The sequence below is a fragment of the Amphiprion ocellaris genome, chromosome 13, assembly GCF_022539595.1.
Source record: "Amphiprion ocellaris isolate individual 3 ecotype Okinawa chromosome 13, ASM2253959v1, whole genome shotgun sequence".
Lineage (NCBI taxonomy): Eukaryota > Metazoa > Chordata > Actinopteri > Pomacentridae > Amphiprion > Amphiprion ocellaris.
Genome location: NC_072778.1, coordinates 2,618,865 through 2,640,375, shown reverse-complemented (window position 1 = coordinate 2,640,375; position 21,511 = coordinate 2,618,865). Strand labels below are relative to the sequence as shown.

General features: G+C 40.4%; 1 long non-coding RNA gene across 6 annotated transcripts in view; it reads left to right on the top strand.

Moving 5' to 3' along the window:
- Positions 1-21,511, top strand: part of LOC118471573 (uncharacterized) — a 119,235-nt gene that overhangs the window by 58,830 nt on the left and 38,894 nt on the right. For 4 of the 6 annotated variants that reach the window (XR_008603727.1, XR_008603728.1, XR_008603723.1 and 1 more), the window contains exon 2: positions 16,604-16,701. The exons of 1 other annotated variant lie outside the window; for it this stretch is intronic. This is a non-coding gene — a long non-coding RNA (uncharacterized LOC118471573). Of the gene's footprint in view, positions 1-16,603; positions 16,829-21,511 lie in introns of all 6 variants that reach the window. One more of the 6 variants, XR_008603725.1, reaches the window with a different exon arrangement.

The following is a 21,511-nucleotide window of genomic DNA, read 5'->3' as shown; positions in this document are numbered from 1 at the left end:
CAACCATCACTCCTGTGTTCTAATGCTACATTGTGTTAGCTAATGGTGTTGAAAGACTCATTGATGATTAGAAAACCCTTGTGCAGTTATGTTAGCACATGGATAAAAGTGTGAGTTTTCATGGAAAACATGGAATTGTCTGAGTGACCCCAAACTTTTAAATGGTGGTGTACATCTGTGTGTAATCTGATTAGATTGTTGTCTAGATAACTACATTAGCATTGATCAATTATAAAATTAATATTTCTAATCAATCAAAATGCAACATTTTTCACACTTTGTACTTACACATGGATTTTTCATTTTCTAGAGAGCTATATTAATTTTTATACTATGAATACTGTATTTGCATGTGTGAGTCCAGCGCTATGAATGAGTTTATTTAGGTTTTCATATAATGTCTGTCCTAATTTATTGTTTATTACATGCAGCGCTTCAAATGAAACTGTCAGCTCATACAATAGACAGAAGTGCCGTGTTAGTTATGAAAGGCTGCCTGTAATTTATAGAGCAAGAACTACAAACATGGGATGGAGACGGTGCTGTGACAGCGTGACGGAGACGGATAGATATCTGTGTGTGTGAGCGAATATAAACCACAGCACATAAATATGTGCATATGGCATATATTGAGTGTGTGAACCATAAACAAGCGACTACAGATGGAGCAGAGTGTGTTTGTTTCCTGGCTCGATGTGCTGACAGAGAGGCAGCAGACGTCTCACCAGACTGAGGGAATCTACATGTGAGCTGCTCTTTTTTAAAACATTTTACTTCAAAGTACACATTTACACATTTTCATATAAACAAACGTGCATTTTAATGGACGATACTTAATATGAAAGAGCGCTAACGTGCAGCTGAGGCCCGGAGGTAATTTTGCGTACACACAAAAACAATTCTCCTCTCGCAAACTGGTTATTAAAAATGTAAGCGTTGTGAGAATATACAGCTGAACTTGCCCGAGATATGAAAAAAAACAGTGTCAAATAATCTCTGGACAGATTTTATTTAAAGCCTCGCTGTTATTGCTGTGACTGAAATGAAGTCGGTATTTATCTGCAGTATATGATCCATGTGGAGTGTGTAAAACAGGGCAACATATTGTCACCCGGTTTGTCCAGCGCTGCAGGAATAACGATAAATAAAATGAGTTTCTGAATTTAATTTGCTACATGTTGTTAATCAATAGACTGTTAGAGTTCACGATGTATACCGATGTATGAACTCATAAAGTCACGCTGACTGTTTTAGCTGTAAGAACACGACCGATCTGCCTCATATTAGCCCATATGTATCAGTCCACCAGTTGGCTGCAACAGTCTGCTTTCTTTTCAAATATTTCATCATTCCTCCTGCTGTTTACATGTCCATGTGCAGGGAAGGATGCCAAAGGATACTAAATAAGGATATTCAGCTCTAACAGAAAACAAGACAGCTTTTCAATTATTTTTAAAAAAAATTTAATGAGTGTAACCTGAAAAACATGCAGCAATCACACAGTTAATCTCCAGCAGTGAAACTCACTGCCATAGAAGCCCCTGATTGCCTGGGATTTAAATGAATGAATGGCTTTGGCAATCATAACAATCACACTTGTTAAACACCAGGAAATTAAAGAGTCAATTTGATGATCAGACAGTGGAGTCCATTATTTTCCTGTAGAGCAGGTCTGTCGTCGCAGCGTTAGTGGACCCTCAGCATGGGAAGGTGTTTCATTCTTCAATCATGGAGATGAAGAAGATGTTGCAGAGACAGATGAATAATAAAACGATGTGATCAGCTGTGTTTGTGGTAGAATTATACTGCTAGTTGAAACTGAGACTGTTTTAGACAGATTTTAAATCATTTTTGGAAAAAATTAAGTAATTTTGGACAAGTTTAGTCATTTTAGTCACATTTTAGGTGGTTTTAGACAGATTTTGTGTTATTCTGGCCACGATTCAAGGTGTTTTGGGAAGATTTTCAAGTTGAAACTGAGACTTCTGACTATGACTGCTGTGAAGCTGAGTTTGAAGCTGTTGTCCTCTGAGTCACCAAGCTGTTGACTCTCAGAACCTTGTCCTTTGATTCTGTTGTGTCTTTGGATCTTCCAGATCTCCTCTGTCAGAGTTTCCTCCAGTTTCTGAGTCTTTTGATGGTGGAGAAAACTGGACTCACTGACACCTTGACTTTCTTCACAGTTTCTCTGTAGGAACGACCTACATTTTTAAGCATTATGATGGTCTGTCTCTTTTCTATTGTTAATTGTCTTTTCCTCACCATTTTTACAGCAACACACTACTTTCTGCAGTACATTTGCTGAGAGTACTACTATTTTATGCAGACACAGGGGGTTGTAAGTAATCTAGAAAAGTTGGGACACCTGTAGGATTTGGTAGCACAAACTTTCAAATCTTGATCGACCTCTATTGCTGCAGAACAGCTTTAAGTCGTTAACGTATTTCTTGTTCCCTGAAAAAGACCTTTTTGTATAATCCTGAAATGTGCATTATTTTTCAACTTTGGGTAACCTTACCTTTTTTTTAAACCTCTGGCATTTCACCACTTACTTTTGTACCATTTCAAGTTATTTATTGACTTGAACTACTTGAATTTCAGCTTAAAAAAAAATGGAAAAAATTGGGTCGTTCTAAAACTTTTGGCTGCTAGTGTAAGTCGACTGGTATCATTCAGGAGTGTTGCTTGTGTGATTCAGTCGTAGTGTGAACACATGAACCACGCTGTTGTAACGTCTCCTTTTGTTTGCTACTCAATGGCACAATACGTCCTCCGAATCAATGACATATGTTCCATGAAATAAACAATAAATACTGCACATAGATGTGTTTTATCTGCTGGTCAACATCATCTATGACGCACACAGGTGAAGTTCTGGTCTAGAGAGCTTCATTCATCACCATGGGAATGATAATGTTTTTTGAATTAGAAAATGTGTCTGCAGAGTTAGAGCTCAGAGTTTTATTGAACCACTGATTCACCCCGACCTCCTGACTATACACGGCAAAGCCACACAAAAACACTAGTATGTCGGTATGAAGGTATACATCCCACATACTGGTTCAACAGAGGCGGCATACAGTATATGAGCTATTGAGTGGATAGAGAAAAAAAGGATCCTTCAATCCATCCTTCAGACAAGCCGACAGCAAGAGGAGGACAGAAGGCGGAGGACGATAGTGGGAGATAATGAAGGAGAGCACGGGATGAATGGAGTGGCAGATTAGAGAGGAGGAGAGTAAATTGAAAGTATTGAGTGACTGGGAGAGGAGTGGAGGGTCGAAGAAAGAGGCAGCCGAGAGTGAGGCAAGTTGGCACTCAGAAGAGGAATGAGAAGCAGAGAGGCGAGAGAAAATAGGGCTCAGAGCTGAGGAGAGGAGAATGTGTGGCAGGAGGACTGTTTGAAAGGAGAACAGACGAGTAAAGGTGAGGAAAGAGACACAGTAGAGGCTGCAGAGGAGGGATACATCAAAGTGGAGGGCCAGAGTTGGAAGAGGGAGGATAAAGACCTGAAAGAGAGACACAGGAGGGATGAACATTCTTCACTACGACACACACACTTGTGTTAAGATGCGCATTCCAACCTACAGAACCAGTAAAAGTTTGGACGCACCTTCTTTTATTTATTCTGATTATTTTCTACATTGTACATTAACACTGAAGACATCCAAACTATGAATGAATATATATGGAATTATGCAGTAAACAAAAAAGTGTTAAACAAACCAGAATATGTTTTATATTTCAGATTCTTCAAAGTAGTCTCATGTTGCTTTGGTTACTGCTTTGCACACTCTTGGCGTTCTCTGGATGAGCTTCATGAGGTAGAACCTGAAGTGGATTTGAATTAACAGGTGAGCCTCACCAAGAGTCAATTTGTGGAGTTATTTGCCTTCTTAATGTGTTTGAGACCATCAGTTGTGTTGTGCAGAGGTAGGGTTAATACACAGTGGACAGCCCTATTTGACTACTCATGTAATCCATATTATGGCAGGAACCAATCAGCTAAGTAAAGAGAAACGACAGTCCATCATTACTTTAAGAACTGAAGGTCAGTCAGTCCGGAAAATGTCAAGAGCTTTGAATGTATCAACAAATGCAGTCACAAAAACCACCTAACATGATGATGAAGCTGGTTCTCATGAGGACCAATATAGGGCAGGATGGCCAGGAGTCTCCTCTGCTACTGAGGATAAGTTCAACTGAGTCACCAGCCTCAGAATTCTCAAGTTAACAGCAGCTCAGATTAGAGCCCAGATAAACTTCACACAGAGTTCCTGTAGCAGACACATCTCTACATCAACAGCTTTGGTGGAATTGATGCAAAGAAGCCACAACTGAGGATGAACAACACCCATAGGACATGTGGACATTAAACAACGACATCAAAAAGATTGTATTCAACATTACAAAAGCAATTTTGTGCACAAAAAAACTTCAATACAAAAAAAAGCATCTTAAAAGAGCATTTCCTGTTTCAGTGACAGAAGAAAGGAGGTTATCCCTCACATTGTGATTTCATCGGAAATCCAGATTCTTCCTCGTCTGCACCACTGAATACCTACCCAGGAATTAGACTGATTCTTTAACCCTGTGATCATTTACCTTCATTCCAGATCTGAACCATATAACAAACCTTACTATTTATTTTAAACCTATTCACTTACTATGCACAATGTAAGAACACATAAAAACACAGGAGCACACATTCAGCATTCAATTTAAAACATTTTTCTTGTCTTTTAGTTGGACTTAATTTGTAGATATTCGTTGTGTAAACAAGATTACACACGACTTGACTTCGAACTATTCCATTTTAGTACCTAGAAGTGGAGCAAGAGGTGAAGAGATGCATTATTCCTCTTTAAAAAGGTACTTTCCAGCTAACAAGAATGGACCTCCATCCCAGCAGTTATTAGATAGCTGGACCCATTCAGTTTACATATCAGCGCTCATTTAAAGACATGCTTAATGAGCTCTATTAATACTCAGTGGCACCTAATATCCTTAGTTAATTTTGTGCTGAACTTCCTTTGCTGTGTGCTGTTGTGTTGCTGTCACCAGTCTGCCCTCATGTACCTGCACACACGTCTTATAGTGTTGTTTTTTGCTGCGTCAGAAGGATTTATTTATTTGCTAGAGCGTGTAGGCTTTTTATATCTGTGCGTCTCATTTTATTCACCATGTCTTGTGTTATTATATGTTGTAGTAGTGAATTATACTTTAATTAACATTAATATTCTCTTTGCTATTATTTCTGTGCACTGATGAATGATCTCAATAACTTGTGATTTCAAATCTTAGATTCTGAAAATGAAAAAAGAATATTTTCTTAGCTGTCTATTGCAATGATTATATTATACACTGTCTATGTTAAATAAGCCTACAGATGAATAGAAAATACATTTGAGTCTCAAAAATCTAATTTGAGTTTAACGCAGAACGATTTGAAGCCGGTACAGTGAAGATCTGCTGTAAAGATGTGATCAGGCTGAAGTTGAAGTGCATTAAAGGAAACCAGGTCAATTATGGCTCCAGTGGAAGTAAATAGATGAAAATTCCCTTCAGGAAAAACATTTCATGAATGCACAGATACAGCATTGCCTCCTCAGAATGATGTTCTCATACAGCTAAATTGCTTTCCCATATTGTTTGGATGCAATATACTTTCTGGCTGGATTGTGGTCAGAGGCAGTGTTTAAATGTTTTGGAATGACAACTGTGCCACGTCTATGGTGCTGTGAAAAAATAGAAATCCTCTATTTTTGCATCTTTGTCACACTTAAATGTTTCAGATCATCAAATAATTTTTAATGAATGACAAAGATAACCCAAAAAAGAGAAAATGCAGTTTTTAAGATGATGGTTTTATTTATTGAAGTAAAAATCCTGTCCAGTCCATCCTGCCCTATGTGAAAAAGTAATTGCCCCCTTAGCTACCAATCTACTAAATTCATTCCTCAGTTGGGTTCAGTTTCACCATCCACACTCACATATGATCACTGCCAGGCTTGTTGGATCTAAACATCAGTTAAATAGAACCTGTCTTCATTGTGAAGCAGCTAAAGGGTCTCAAAAAGCAGCACATGATGCCACGTTCTGAAGAGATTCAAGAACAGATGAGGAACAAAGTCATTGACGTTCATCAGTCTGGAGGGTTCCAAAGCCATTGCTGAGGCTCTGGGACTCCAGAGAACCACAGTCAGAGACATTATCCACAAATGGACAAACATGGAACAGTGGAGAACCTTCCCAGGAGTGGACCAATGACCAGCATTTCTCCAAGAGCATCAACATCTAATCCAGGAGTCACAGAAGAACCCAGACGAACATCTAAAGATCTGCAGACCTCACTGGCCTCAGTTAAGGTCCGTCTACATGATTCCACAATAAGGAAGACTCTGGGAGGAAATGGATCCATGGGAGAGTTGGAAGGATCAAACCACTACTGACCAAAAAGAACATAAAGGTTCATCTGGTATTTACAAACAAATATTTGGATGAGCTCCAAGACTTTTGGGAGAACATCCTGTGGACTGATGAGTCAGAGGTGGAACTTTGTGGAAGACATGGGTCTGTTCCATCTGGTGTGAAGCTAATACTGCATTCCACAAGAAGAACATGATACCAGCAGTGAAACATGGTGGTGGTAGTGTGATGGTTGGAGGACCTGGACGACTTGTCATCACTGATGGAGCCATGAATTCTGCTCTCTATCAGAAAATCCTCCTGGAGAACATCCACCATCAGTTCATGACCTGAAGCTCAACACTAATGGGTTCTGCAGCAAGACAAAGACCACAAACAGGTCCACCTCTGATTGGCTCAAAAAGAACTAAATGAAGGTTCTGGAGTGGCCGAGTCAAAGTTGAATCCAACTGAGATGCTGTGACAAGACCTTAAAAGGACAGTTCATGATGGAAAACCATCTAATTAAAACTATTCTACAGAGTGGACCAAAAGAACTGTCTTCAGATCATCTGCCTGCTTCTCATTCTTACAATCTGGAAACCTCTAGAACATAAAGGTAATGGTATTGAAAAGTTCTGATACATTTTTCTGCTGAGTTTCATCCATCCCTTCACTGTCCAGCATCAGCATCACTGCTGTGTTTTTGAAGCTCAGGAAGAAAGGATGAGAGTGACAAATGCAGGTCATGGATTTTTAGAAAGGACTCAAATATTTGTGAACCTTCTTGACATGTTTGTGTGATGTTCACCAACTCATCATGTGTTCTGATGTCTTTTTCCTCTCCTCTAGCATTAGATCAAGGTTTTAAAACTGAAGAAAATCTCTATTTTGCTGACAAACTTGTCAAAATTTGTCGTATCAAAAGCAAGACAGTGTCAAATTCCCTTGACAATAAAGCATGAATTTTGCTCCATAGGTTAAAAGAACCATCAAAGAAGACAAACATTCTTCATTAACAACATTTAACAATTACACAACCAAAGCACTGATTTTCATTAAGCTCCCTTTAAATGAAAAAGATGTTTGCACAGAAATGACACGATTCTCTGGTGGAATATTTTCTGCAGTAAAGCACATATCAGGAAGTCAGATGTGTGTTGGAACTCAATTTTGCCCAAATATTCCGTTTGTAGGGCAGCGCAGGTAAGGCTGTTAGAACGGAAAATTCACCGGTGGGTTTGTTCGTTTTGTTCTCGGAGCGTGTTTTGTTTTTTCATAACCAAACACGGTAAGTCATCAGCTCGGTAGGATTTGGATGCATAAAGTATTGTTTGACAGTCTCGCAAAGCTGATTTTGTTTAGGCAATATAGTTTCTGTCAAAAAGTCACGGCGCTAAAGCCAATAAATCAAAGCAAATTCACAAATGAAGGTAAAAAATGAAGAGAGGGGAAAGCATGAAACAGAGAAAAAGTAATAACTTCAGTGGAATGGGGTCAGAGAGATGGAGGGGGAGAGAGAGACAGATACATGGACACAGAGAGAGAATGAAGAAGACATGGAGGGAGCTGGAGGATGAATTGACAGCGATGAATAGCAGCACGGGGGGAGAAATAGCCAGGTGAGGAGGGGAGGCATGGATAGGGGAAAGGCAAGCAGAATGATGGAGGGTGGGACGGTGGCGGTGTGTGTGTGCGACGCTGGTGGCGGCGAGGGGACGTGGGTGGGGAGGCAGCCGAGGAGCCGACGGCGATGAGAACATTATGGCGGGATAATGAAGAGGTTCCACGCTGTCAGCCAACACCATTCACCCTGCATGGCTCTGACCCCAAAGTGTCAACAAGCTAAACGACCGAGCAGCAGCGCATTACTGCATGCACACACACACGCATGCACACACACACACACACGCATGCACACACACACACACGCACGTTCACGGGCGGACGGACGGACGGACAAGCAGATAATGCTTAAACACAAATGCTTGTCTGATGTATGAATGTGTGCGTCCGCGAATTACTGGTGTAAATGCAAACACAAAGCGCACTGACACATGTAAATAATGCAGGAGCAACTGTTTCCAAATGATCGCAACGTTCTCAGCGCAGTCTCACAAACCTGATAATTGACACTGATACTGGCGACACACACGGCGACGCTCCGAGTGCAGCGTGCCACTGTTTGCACGGTAAATATCTTCTTCTTTATTGGTATTCAGAACAGTAAAATTCAATAAATTGAGTCAACGGAGGTTGTTTCATAAAGCTAATCTCTGCTCACACATCACATCACAGCACAACACAGTCACTGTGAGAAAATAGAGTTTAGAGCAACTGAAACCTGCCTTCAATAGTCTATTCACCGTCTATGTTCCTCTATCTGTCTTTGTCTCTCTCTCTCTCTCTAGTCGCTTCCTCTGTATCTCTCTACCCTCCCAACCCGTCGCTTTATCACACATTTGCACACAGGCACCGCTTTACCTCTTTATTCCTTCTTCTGTGCCGCTTCTATCTCCGTCACTCTCGCTTTCTGTCGTTTCTCTGGCTGCCTGATGCAAAGCCCTATCTGGGCAGCAAAACACTCTTTTTTTTGTCACTCTCCTTCTGTTTCAATTCAAACTCCAAGCTGCTGTATTAACATGACTGGACAGAAACCTGTGCTGTTAAAGCACTTCCCTATCCACTGAGGTTGCAGGCGTGTGCTGACAGACAACCGCAGCCCTCTACATGTACACGGACGGTTTTACATTTCGATAATGCCGCTGAGATTGATATTTATGTCCTTTAAATTGAGTATATTTCAACTGCAGAGGGAACCTGCTCAGTATTCCACCTTCTGTCCCCACCACAGCACAGAAACAGCCCTACTCAAAATAACCAATGACCTCCTGATGGCAGCAGACTCTTATCCATCCTCATCCTTCTTGACCTGAGTGCAGCTTTTGACACCATCCTCCTCCATCCTCCTCCATAGACTGCCATCCATTGGTTTATCACTCTCGCCTCTGGACAGGTTCACATCATAGCTCTCTGGCTGCACTCACTTCATTCAGTTAGAAACTTTTACATCCAGCCATCTCCTCTCTCCTCCGGTGTTCCCCAAGGTTCTGTTGTCAGTCCCATCCTCTTCAGTATCTATCTTCTCCCCCTCGGTCATATACATACATTAGGGCTGGTACTTTAATGCGTTAATTTCGATCAATTAATTACAGAAAAGATAACCCTTGCATTTAATCACACCTGTCTCAGCTCCCTAATTTCTGGCACACCGGTAACACTGATGCACACTCGAGCCCAGTAGGTGGCGGTAATGACCCTAAAGTCTGTTTTCCAGTGGGAAGAAGATGCGCAGAAGTACAACTTATTGAGCATTAAGAATTAAAAACATTTTTTTTTGCGTCGTTTGATCCACAAGGTGTTACATGCATTCGTCCCACCCCCTATGTCTGACTCTTAAAAGAAGAGCTCACAGCGGTCTGAGGACCAGGGTCGACACAGAAAAACAACCTTCGAACAAAATGCTCCTTGTGTGAAGGCCAGTAAGATCTGGAACAGTCTTCTACTCTCCATAAAGCAGCGTCCCACGTTAGCAACCTTCAAAACTCACGTTAAACAGTGGCTGACAGTCAACCAGTCTTGTGACCATTGACCTTTAACTTCTTTGTGTACTTTTTGCAGTATCCTTTTATTGTGACCTGTTGTCCTAAGTTTCACTGTTACGTTTTTCTGTTTTTTTTTAACCTGTCTAGGGACTGTGGATGTAAATTAGCATTGTTGCTATAATCCACCATATTTACATCTATTGCTGTCTAAATAGACGTTCATTAATGTGCACTGTCTCTATCAAATAAATAAATAAATTCCAAACCCACATCAGTAATATCACTCTGTCTGCATACTTCCATCTCCGTCCCTCCCTCAGCCCTCCCTCACCCCTCCCTCACCCCTGCCACCACCGCCATCCTGGTCCACTATCTGGTCGCCTCTCACCTCTATTACTGCAACGCCCTTCTCCCTGGTCTCCCCCTCAAGTCCCTCCATAAACCCCAACTAGTCCAGAATGCTGCAGCCCTGATCATCACCAGGACACCTTCTCTCCCCCACATCACCCACGTTCTCCAACAACTTCACTGGCTCCCAATCATACATCTATAAAACCATGCTGCTAACCTTCAAGACCCTCCAAAACCTCACCCCTCCATGTGAAAACAGAAAAACCAACTAGATTTTTACATTTTGACAAACAATTTGGTCACTAGAAACAACCACATATATGCTTAAGTCTGTGGTATTTAATTATGATCACTTTCTTCTACAAAAGTCATTTAAAAAAAATTACCAGAAAAGGCTATTTGCCCCAGATCCTGTTTTCAATAAAAGCAAAAAGAGAACATGAGGTAATTTGAATAGTCGATCTATAGTATGCACAGTACAGATTATTTCCAGTTTTGGTTACACATGTGGGCAACAATACATTAAAGTAAATTTACTAACATATTTTAAAGATTTCTGACATTTTAACTGCATCGTGTTGCAGAGAAGACATTTTTGAGATCTCTACTTCCATAGAGAATACATATTTATTATATATTTCTAATGAAAAATGAGCCATTGGTGAGGAAAAATGTGACAGGAACAAAGACAAAAACACTAAAACTGCTTGGAGTTCAGAGGGTGCAACTAGTGAGAAATTCTTGAAGGCATATTTACTGTGAAAAATGTTTCTTTGCAAGATGAGTTTTGATGGAATTTGATTTTAAAGCTCCATTCGTGACCTTGAATCATAGTTTGGCAAAGTATTCTTACCGAGGCAGTTATGTTCCAGGTCTTTTAGTGATATAACTGAACTGCTTGTTGTGTTAACGATGACTTCACTACCTGATAAAGTCCACTTTATGTTGCTAACAGCTTCAGATTAAACCACGAGCAGTGCCGTGAAAAATGTATTTGCACACAGAAATCTTCTATTTATGTACGTTTCTCACACTTAAATATTCCAGATCATTGAACTGATATTTGTATATATTGAATATTAGACAGAGAAAACCCACAAAACACAAAATGCAGTTTTTAAATGATGATTCATTGAAAACCTATATCACCCCTGTGAAAAAAAACTTAAAAACTGGTTGGTCTCTTGGCAGCAACAACTGCAGTTAAATGTTTGTTTCAGCTTGTAATCAGTCTTTTCCATCACCATGGAGAAATTCTGCTCCACTCTTCTCTGCAGAATAATTTTAATTCTGTCACATTAGATGGTTTTAGATCATGAACTGTCCTTTTAAGGTCTTGCCTTAGCATCTTAATTGGATTGGCGCTTTTAATCAAATTCTTACCCTTCACCATGACTCTAAATGTGAAACTGCATTTACATACTATGCTGTATATCTCATGCATTCCAACTATACGTTCAGCTGCTGTACAACTAAATCAGACACCACTCCACCACCGTCTATAATAAGCATCTGAATCTCTGCTGGGAGTTGAGCTGAAAGTTAGCAAACTAAAGTTAAAATCCTGCTACCTCAGAGCAGGACGGGAGAATTATTTATGAAGGTTCCTCTGCTCATCTCCTTTGAGAGGGGATGACATCATTTTGTGGCACTCGGGACCATAAAAATGAAATTAATGATGATGTCATGAAGTTACAGTGTGGATTCAACACAGACTGATCTGATCATTTGTCGCAGCAAAAATTTAAAAAACCTAATTGAAGTCCAACTCTATTCTTCAGATCTGTCGAGGTTTACTTTTTGTTATTACATGTGTAGTCTGTGATTCAGGAGACAGGTTCTTCATATTTAGTTAGTTAGCATATTTAGGTGATTAGCATCCGCCCCATGGCCATCTTTTCCACCTACTCCACTGCTGCTGTTCTACAGTCATCAAGGGCAAAAACATCATCCAACGTCTTGTTTATAGATTACAAGTCTCTTAACTACTTTTTACAATTTTTTTTACTTTTCCCTACTTCTTCTTTAGTTAAACAGTTTACCCCAGGATCAATAAAGTAGATCTTATCATGTTAAAATAAGATGGATGGTTGGAGTTTTTGGAGGGTTCATTCACTTTTGACCAACGTTTAACCCTCCTCCTGTTTTCTTCATTTACAGGCACCAAAAAATATTGTTTTCGTGTCTGAAAAAAAATCCAAAAATTCAGCAAAAAAATTCCCCAAATTTCTGAAAATGTGCAAAACCTTCAGGAAGAAAATTCCATTAATTCCTTAAAAGTTTCCCTTAAAAGTTTTTTTTTTTTTTTTTTTTTTTTTTTAAATCCCCCAAATTTGGTAAGAAAATTCTTGGAAATATTTTCAAAAAATAAGTAAAAACTTCCTAAAAAAATCCTAAACATATGTAAAGTGATTCCATATATATCAGTAAAACTTCTAATATTTTCTTTAAGAACATTCACAAAAAAATCAACCAAAATCCAGCAAAATTTGCTGTCTTTTGGTTGATTTTTATGTGAATGTTCTTAAAGAAACATTTTTAACATTTCTTTTTTTCCACCAAAAAATGTTCAAGGATTTCCCAAAAATGTTGAAAATGTGGAGATCAGAAGTTTCACTGTGAAAATAGATATTTTTTTTCCACATTTTCAAACTTTAAATGGGTACTCTTTGGGCTCAAACACATCCTAGATCTGTTGATGGTGGAGACAGTGGTGGTGACGGGACGTGGGTAAAAATGTAACTTGATGCATAATTTTTCAAGGAGAAATTTGGACATTATTTCCTCTGACACTTAGACTCGCTAATCTGGTACTCAGCCACTAACAAGCATCCAGTCCTGCAATTAGAGCGCTGCTTGTGGCTGTTTTCCCCCTCTGGATTTCTGATTATTACCACAATGTGTGTGTTCGACTCCCGCCTGCTCCTACAAGCCTTGATGCACGAACAATATGCAGTTAATTTGATTTACTGTCTTCTGCTATCCCACAGAGACAACACGTTATTTTACTATGCGGTATTAATATCAAGAAATATAGCCGTCCGTAATAACATAGCACGATCACTATTACATTCATAGGAAGTAGTTATTCTTGGGCGGTAGGTTCACTTTTCATATGATTCTTGATAGCATCTTGTGCGAAGGAAGAAGGGCTTTATCTTGGAAGGATATCTTACTATGAGGGAGAACAGAGCAGCTTTAGTTATCTTCTAGGCTTCATTTGTTCAATTTGATTCCATTTATATACTGTAAATTCACAACATATGTCATCTCACAGCACTTAACTTATTTTTTTGGTTTTATGGAACACAACCGTAGCTTTTAACTTTGTTTCTGGCAGTAGTAGCCAACCCTATAGAGACAATGTTGTGTTTTGAATGCCCCATTAATATATGGCACCAGAATAAATGGTGGTCGGGGTTGATGGTGGGCCCAACAAAACTGTATATTTTATATTATTTTATTGACAGTATTACTGCATTTGATGATATGTGGCATAAACACTGTTGACTCCATTCTTGTGGTTGTGGTGAATCCCAGAACCGGCACTTTACTTTTTGACTGCCTACTCCTACCCTCAGCAAAGTTAAAACTTCCCTCGATTAGGACCCATGGGATGCTAATCCTAACGCCGTCCACTGAACGGAGCCCCGCCTGGCTGACAGATTTCTGCCGTGAGGTCTTGATCGTTTCAGAAACTCTACCTCCAGGCTGCGGGGGGACATTCCTCTATCCTCTATTACCACTGAATGGATTTCAATTCATTTCTGCTGAACTAACTATGGCAGGACTGTAAAATTATGACTTAATAGATCATCTTGTATCGTTGTTTCAAAACACACAATGGTGCTGTCATTCCCCCTCAAAGTGTCCTACGATGATCCAACATTCCTCCATCCGTCCTCTCCATCTGTTTCTGTACATCCTTTTGCACTACAGCGTGTCTGCATTGTATCCACCTACTCCTCCTTCATCCTTCCTTTCTTCTCTGCCACCTACTCTCTCCTTAGTCTACTCTTTCTTTCTATCTCTTGCTCCCTCCCACACTCTCTTTCTCTGTCTTTTGATGTGTTTTTGTGCAATTTCTTACCCTGTTAGTCTCCCCCGTCTCCAGCCTGTCACCCCATCAGGTGAGGATATCCGGCACGTCAAAATAAGATGTTTTGTTAATCAGGTTTGCTCTTTTTTTCCCCCCCGTCTCCCTCTCTGTCTGTCTTTGTTTTGCCTCGCCATATCTATGGCCATTTGTTTTGCCATCTCTCCCTCAGTCTGTCCCTCTCTTTCTGAGTATTTGTGTGAATTTTCCACTCTGGATTTTTTTTAGGATTAAGATGTTTCATTAAGTGGCATCGAGAGTGAAGCCCCTCTCTCTCTGCCGTTTTCTTGTCTTGCTGATAGCTGGCCGACCATGGCACTCTATGTAAGCGTGTGTGTGTGTGTGTGTGTGTGTGTGTGTGTGTGTGTGTGTGTGTGTGTGTGTGTGTGTGTGTGTGTGTGTGTGTGTGTGTGTGTTTGTTGTGGCACTGGCTGGATGAGGAGAAAAGCCTCTGATGGCTCCAGTCACTCTCCCCTGAGCCTGTCGGATTAAGTGGGACACACACACACAAACGCACTCCACACAAACCCGCACAAACACATTTACAGTATGTATGCACACGGCAAATTTAACCGACGACTGTCCATACATATACCCACACACACACACACACACACACACACACACACACAGGCATAAAACTGAACGGGACAACACACACATCAAGACAAAAAATTTGTATGCTGTATTTCAGAACAAATAGATTAAACCAGCACACAGAAGGACATACACAGAAGATGAATCCGCGTATGTGTATGTTTATATGCGCACAAAATTACCATAGAAAAACACACAACCGCGTCCACAGGGAGACAGATATATACTGTCCACACAATGATACAAATAGAGCACAAACATGGTCTGTTGGCATTGATCGCGTTGAGTTTGATTCCAGGAAGTGTTGCCCTGGCTGTTTTTAGTCCTGGACATTAAATATTTACAGGGACCAATCACACGGTTTAATTGAATCTTTGGCCCCTCCCTCTGGGGACAACGGGCTCCGATCACAGCCAATTAGAGGCAGATGAGCCTGACAGTAATGGGTGCTATCTGTTAGTCCCTGGAGAGACAGCGGGAGAGAGTGTGTGTGAGTGTGTGTGTGTTGTACTTACCGAACATCCATACACACACGCAGATAAAAATGTGTACAGTATGCACACACACACACACACACACACACACACACACACACACACACACACACACACACACACACAGACGTGAACTATCCCTCCAACAGCTATAATCATGTTTCGGTAGCATGTGCTTGTCCACTCGCGTGTGTGTGTGTGTGTGTGTGTGTGTGTGTGTGTGTGTGTGTGTGTGTGTGTGTGTGTGTGTGTGTGCCTGTAGTTGTCCACCTATCCTTGCAAGGACCAGTTTGAGTCCTAGAGAGGATGTTTCGGAAAGCGAGGACCTCAAAGGAATGGGGGTTAAGATTAGATTCAAGGCTTAGGTAAAGGTTGGGGTTAGGTGCTCATTTCCGACAGTCAAGGTTAGCTTTAAAGGAGCAGGGGAATGCATTATGTGTTCTCACAAAGATAGCCATACAAACATCTGTGTGTGATAGAGAGAGAGGGAAGGGGGGCATGCAAATCTACGTTAACCTAATTATTCTGTTGGTCCCCTGTGTTTTCTCATTAGAACTCACTGCCAGCAGGGACCAGGGAGAGAGAGAGAGCGAGGCAGAGGGAAACTCAACGAAGGAGAGAGAGAGATTTAATAAGGGGAGCTGAGCTACAAATGAATAGAAAGCAGAGGAAAAAGAAGGAGTGATGCAGAGAGATGAGTGTTACAGAGACAGAAGACAGCTTGTTGAAATGTGTATGAGCCATAAACTCCCCAAGTGACTCATGACTGGGGTTTCTCAACAACTTATTACACACACACACACTCACACACACACACTCACACACATCTCCTATGCAGATTAAAAATTGCTCGATGTGGGATGATGTTTACAGTTACACCCCGATGACTTATTTTAGAATTTGGCGATTAAACATGACCGGTCGCATGAAAGCTGCTTTATATTTGTGATGTGAAAAACTTCCACTAAGGCTATAAATTTATCCTCAACAAGAATAAAAGCATGAAGCCAACAGCACCTAGACATATACATATATATATTCTGCTTTTTTAGGCAAACAACGAAGCGCCAGAAAAGGAGAATTGATTTCGTGTGTGGAGAACTTCGAGTACCTGGGATCATGGATGAGCTCTACAAAGCGAGACATCAAGGTCAGAAAAGCATTGGCATAGAAAGCATACTATGAGTTAAAAAGCATCTGGAAAACAAACACTGATCGAGACATCTTGGAAGGATGTCTTACTCTGAGGGAGCACGGAGCAGCTCAGCCCATGGGAGGTACATTTGCACCAGTTGTGTAGCACAGTTGTCAAAACAAAGTCCTATCTGTCTTTTCCTGGGAAATTTATCCACAAAACCTGTTTTAATCATCTTCTAGGCTTCATTTGTTCAATGCAATTCAATTCAGTTTTATTTACGTAGCGCCAATTCACAACATATGTCATCTCACAGTGTTTAACATAGTGAGGTGAAAACCTGACGAATTTTAAAACAAAGCAGAAAACCCATCAATCCAAAGTTGTCTTTGGATTCCCTATGAGCGATGGTGGGAAGGAACCAAAAAAAAAAAACTAAAATAGGGAGATGAATAAAAAACTTCAGACAGAACCAGGCTCAGAGAAAGTGGCCATCTGCCTCAACCAGTTGAGGTGATAGTGGGGATGAAGGGGTGGGGATAGCAGGACAGCGTAGGTAGGTAGATGGGTAATAGGAAGTAAAGACCCTATTACCTCCCACACTGCCTCTAGGCACCAAAGTACATTTGCACTTGAACTTGTTTTATGACACTTATCCAGGTTTTTGGAGGAGCGTCAGCAGAAAAAAAGAATTGGACTTCTCTTGTAGGTTCTTGAAGACGTTCCATCTCTCATCCAAGAGGCTTCTTCAGTTCTGTCTCTCCTGGAGAGACCACATGAACTTCAGTTCTGAAGAAGCCTCTTGGATGAAGGTGAAACGTCTTCAAGAACCTACAAGAGAAGTCCAGTTGATTTTTACTGAATCTCCTACGATTACGATGACCCGGATGACTGAGAATCTACACAGACACTTACCCAGGTTGCTTTCTCTTCACCCAGATCCTTGATTTTGTTGTATCTACTCTCAGATGTACGTTGTGCCGGATAAAATCCATCTCTTCATTGTAACAATAGAATTAGTTCTATTGTGTGGATACAGATAATGAGGAAAAATCTCTCGATGGCACATACACACGATTGTTACGTATGAACATCTGGAGAGACCACATGACAAACAACAATCTGTATGGAAGACTGTGTAAAGTATCAACAAAAGTTATTGAGAAGCATCTAAAGCTGGCTGGTCACCTTGTCAGACTTCCAAACTGGTCTTATGGGAGTCTACCAGCGGTAAGCCTCTTAATCACATGGACTTCCTACATAAAGACACTGTTGCACAGACTGAGATCAAGTCGTGAAGGACAGACCGCATACTCTAGGGAGGGATTGTCAATTCTGCTTGGATTATTGTCCATCCAAAGTAAAGTAACGTGACATACCATACTACCCAAACAGTCTCAACATTAAAACAACCGGCCTCATATTGTGTAGAACCTTCTCATGCCACCTAAACAACGTCCGGATCTTCTGGCCCTGAGGGTTGTTGGGTTGTGGGGTTGAATAGTGATTTTGAGATGAATTTAACAAGGACGTTATGTATTATGTCATTTTGCCAATCAACGTTTTATAGATAAACTGAAACCAATGCCAGTCTCGCCTTACAGAGGTACACAGGTGATGAATCTTGGGGCTGAGTTGTGGGGTTGTGGGGTGTCCGTGGATTGGATTGAGATCTGGGGAGTTTGGAAGCCTGGGTTAACAGGCAAAACAAAACAACTGTCTCTCAATGAACACGAGCAAACTGTCACTTTGACTTATTTGATTATAATTCAATCTGATCAGTCTGCTTGTTGGGATAGATGTTGTAATGCTGGCAATATTCTACAGGTTTTTTGTTGTTGTTGTTGTTGCTAAATCCCATGAAAAACTCTGAAAACAACAACATCCTAGTGCCAAATATTCTGTTTGTATCCCAGTCCTGATGTATTTCATTCCTCATGCCTCTGCTCTCCAAAAACAGTTAAAAACACATCAGTGAACCACACTGTTACACTAGGTGATGTTCTTTCATTACCATGAATTTAGACAGTCAGACATTGACACTATTTGCCTTTGAGCTCTGTACACCACCACAGTGGATTTGAAATGAAACAATCAAGATGTGCTGACCAGACCTGAATCCAACTGAGCTGCATTTCACTTGTTGAAGACAAAACTGAGGAAAAAATCCCCCAAGATCAAGCAGGAAATGAAGACAGCAGCAGCAGAGCATCACCAGGGACCAAACCCAGCATCTGATCATGTCTGTGGGTTCCAGATTTCAGGCAACCAAATATTAAAAGTGACTGTTTGATTGATGATTATGTTAGTTTGTCCAATTACGTTTGGTCCCTTAAAAAGGTGGAGGGAACATCTAAAATGTGTTGTAATTCCTCCACCGTCGATCTGATTTGGATGTCAATACCCTCAAATTAAAACTGGAAGACTGCACTTAGAGCACATTTTGATTGTTTTCATTTCAAATCCATCATTGTGGTGAACCCCAATGCTGAACATTGTGTCCAAACATTTATGGACCTGATTCTAGCTTACACTGATGTCCTGCTGCTGGCCAAAATACTCACCAAAAGTGTAGTGTTCTGCTACTGAAAATAGTCCCTAACAAATGTACTATTTCCCTCTGTTAGAGGTTGTCCTCTGTGCAAGTTGCATTCAATTGTTTCAGCAAATTTCTCCCCAAAATAACACAGATTTGCTTTCAAGTGTCTAAAATAATTACGAAATCAGCAAAAGAAGAAGCCAGGTTATGTCATCATAACATGTGGCCACAAAGTTGGCTTCTGCAGGAGCTCAGGGTGAATGGACGGGTCAAGAAAGCACTGGAGACCACGACTTTAAACCAAAACTGTTTGTCTTCAGCCACTGATTTATTACTGTAGCCATGGTGATGATGATGATGAACATCGTCTAATCTTACCAAAGTACTCATTTTACAGGTGGCCAATAAAATCAAAACCCTCCATCAACTCATTTTTGACTTTTCCTTACTTGGCTGTGACGCTCGGTGGAGTTGCTGAAATGGGCAGGAAGTGGATGCAGACATGTAACCAGCTGCTTGTGTCAGTTGTGCTTTGATGTGTTTTGGGAATAGTGGAAAGGAACAATTCCACAAATATTTCAGACGAACCAGACAGAAGCAGACAAGCAGAGTGGTGGAAAAACAACTCCGAGTGACGATTCAGACAAAGAGAACGGCACCAGCAGGAACTTCAATCTACTTTCACCACTGCTTATTACAAACACATCATCTATAATACATCTGCAATATGCCTCATAGACGAAGGACCCGGTGGGAAAACAGGCTGTACGTACGCGGCTCTATTGTTTTTATGCTGTTATTCTCTGAATAAACAGCGATGATGAATCACTGTGGCACTTTTTAACTTTGAGGGTCATCTTTATGTCATCCAACTAGCCAACTTTCCTGTATTGTAGCAGCTACATTTACCAGGGACTCTATTTACATGTGGTTCAACAATCTTTGACGCAATAGATTCTCTGTCTGTCTTATTATCTCCTAGATAAGCATAAATGTCTTTCTGAGTCAAATCAAAAACAGATAAAAGACTAAGCGAAAGTTAAACTTAACAGCAAGTTTACAGATTTTATACTAACTTTGTTTCAGGGGTGTTGTGACATTAAAAGAAAAAGACAACGTCAAGATAAACTCCCACTGCAGGTTGACTCTGTATCCTCTCATTAAATGTGTAATGAAACCACTAATTTATTTACAGAGGGAAAGCTGAAGAAAAGGCCCAGAAAAAGTCAAATCAGATACCATCACAGTGGTTACAGTGAAGAGTCAGACAACAAAGAAAGACATTAAAACAAAGTGATGCACCCGTTTGGCTAACATCGAGATGTGTAAAAACATACACTACCATTCAGAAGTTTGGGGTCACTTAGAAATGTCCTTATTTTTGAAAGAAAAGCTGTTTTTTCAATGAAGATAACATTAAATGAATCAGAAATACAGTCTAGACATTGTTAATGTGGTAAATGACTATTCTAGCTGGAATCAGCTGATTTTTAATGGAATATCTCCATAGAGGTACAGAAGAACATTTCCAGCAACCATCACTCCTGTGTTCTAATGCTACATTGTGTTAGCTAGTGGTGTTGAAAGGCTCAGTGATGATTAGAAAACCCTTGTGCAGTTATGTTAGCACATGGATAAAAGTGTGAGTTTTCATGGAAAACATGAAATTGTCTGGGTGACCCCAAACTTTTGAACAGTAGTGTATGTATGTGTGGTCTTCCTGTTGTTGTTTTACTCTTAAAAAAAGGTAACAACGTTCAATAAATAAATAATTCAATGACTTGATTCAGCTCCAAATAGTAATAAAAAGAAATTTTACTTCAGGCGTTTATTTTCAATAAACAGAAATCATGCAAGTCATTGCACTGTAAAGTATGTGTTAAATAACTGCAGTCATCATAGTGCGTAAAGTTCAGTATCAGTAAATGCAAAGCAACAACTACTTGCCCTTTTTTTTTACAGCAGTAAAAGCACAGGTCTAATCAATATCACTATTACTGGGAGCTTTCTATTTCGCTTGCATTTATTGGGCTTGATGGCTCACTAGCATGACTGGCTTAGACATTTAAATGAAACAGAGTCATACTTAATGTTATTAGTTTCTCCTGATTATGATAAAGGCCTGTTTAGCACAGTTCTTCTGCGCCACTGCTATAAACACAGTTTAGCAGAATACATTTTCCACTGCCTCACACCTTCAGTGAAGCATTTGTACGTGTAGCATCTCTTTTTAGACCTGAAACAAAGCTGACCTTCTTAAGCTGTGTGCCCTGAAGTCAGTCCAGC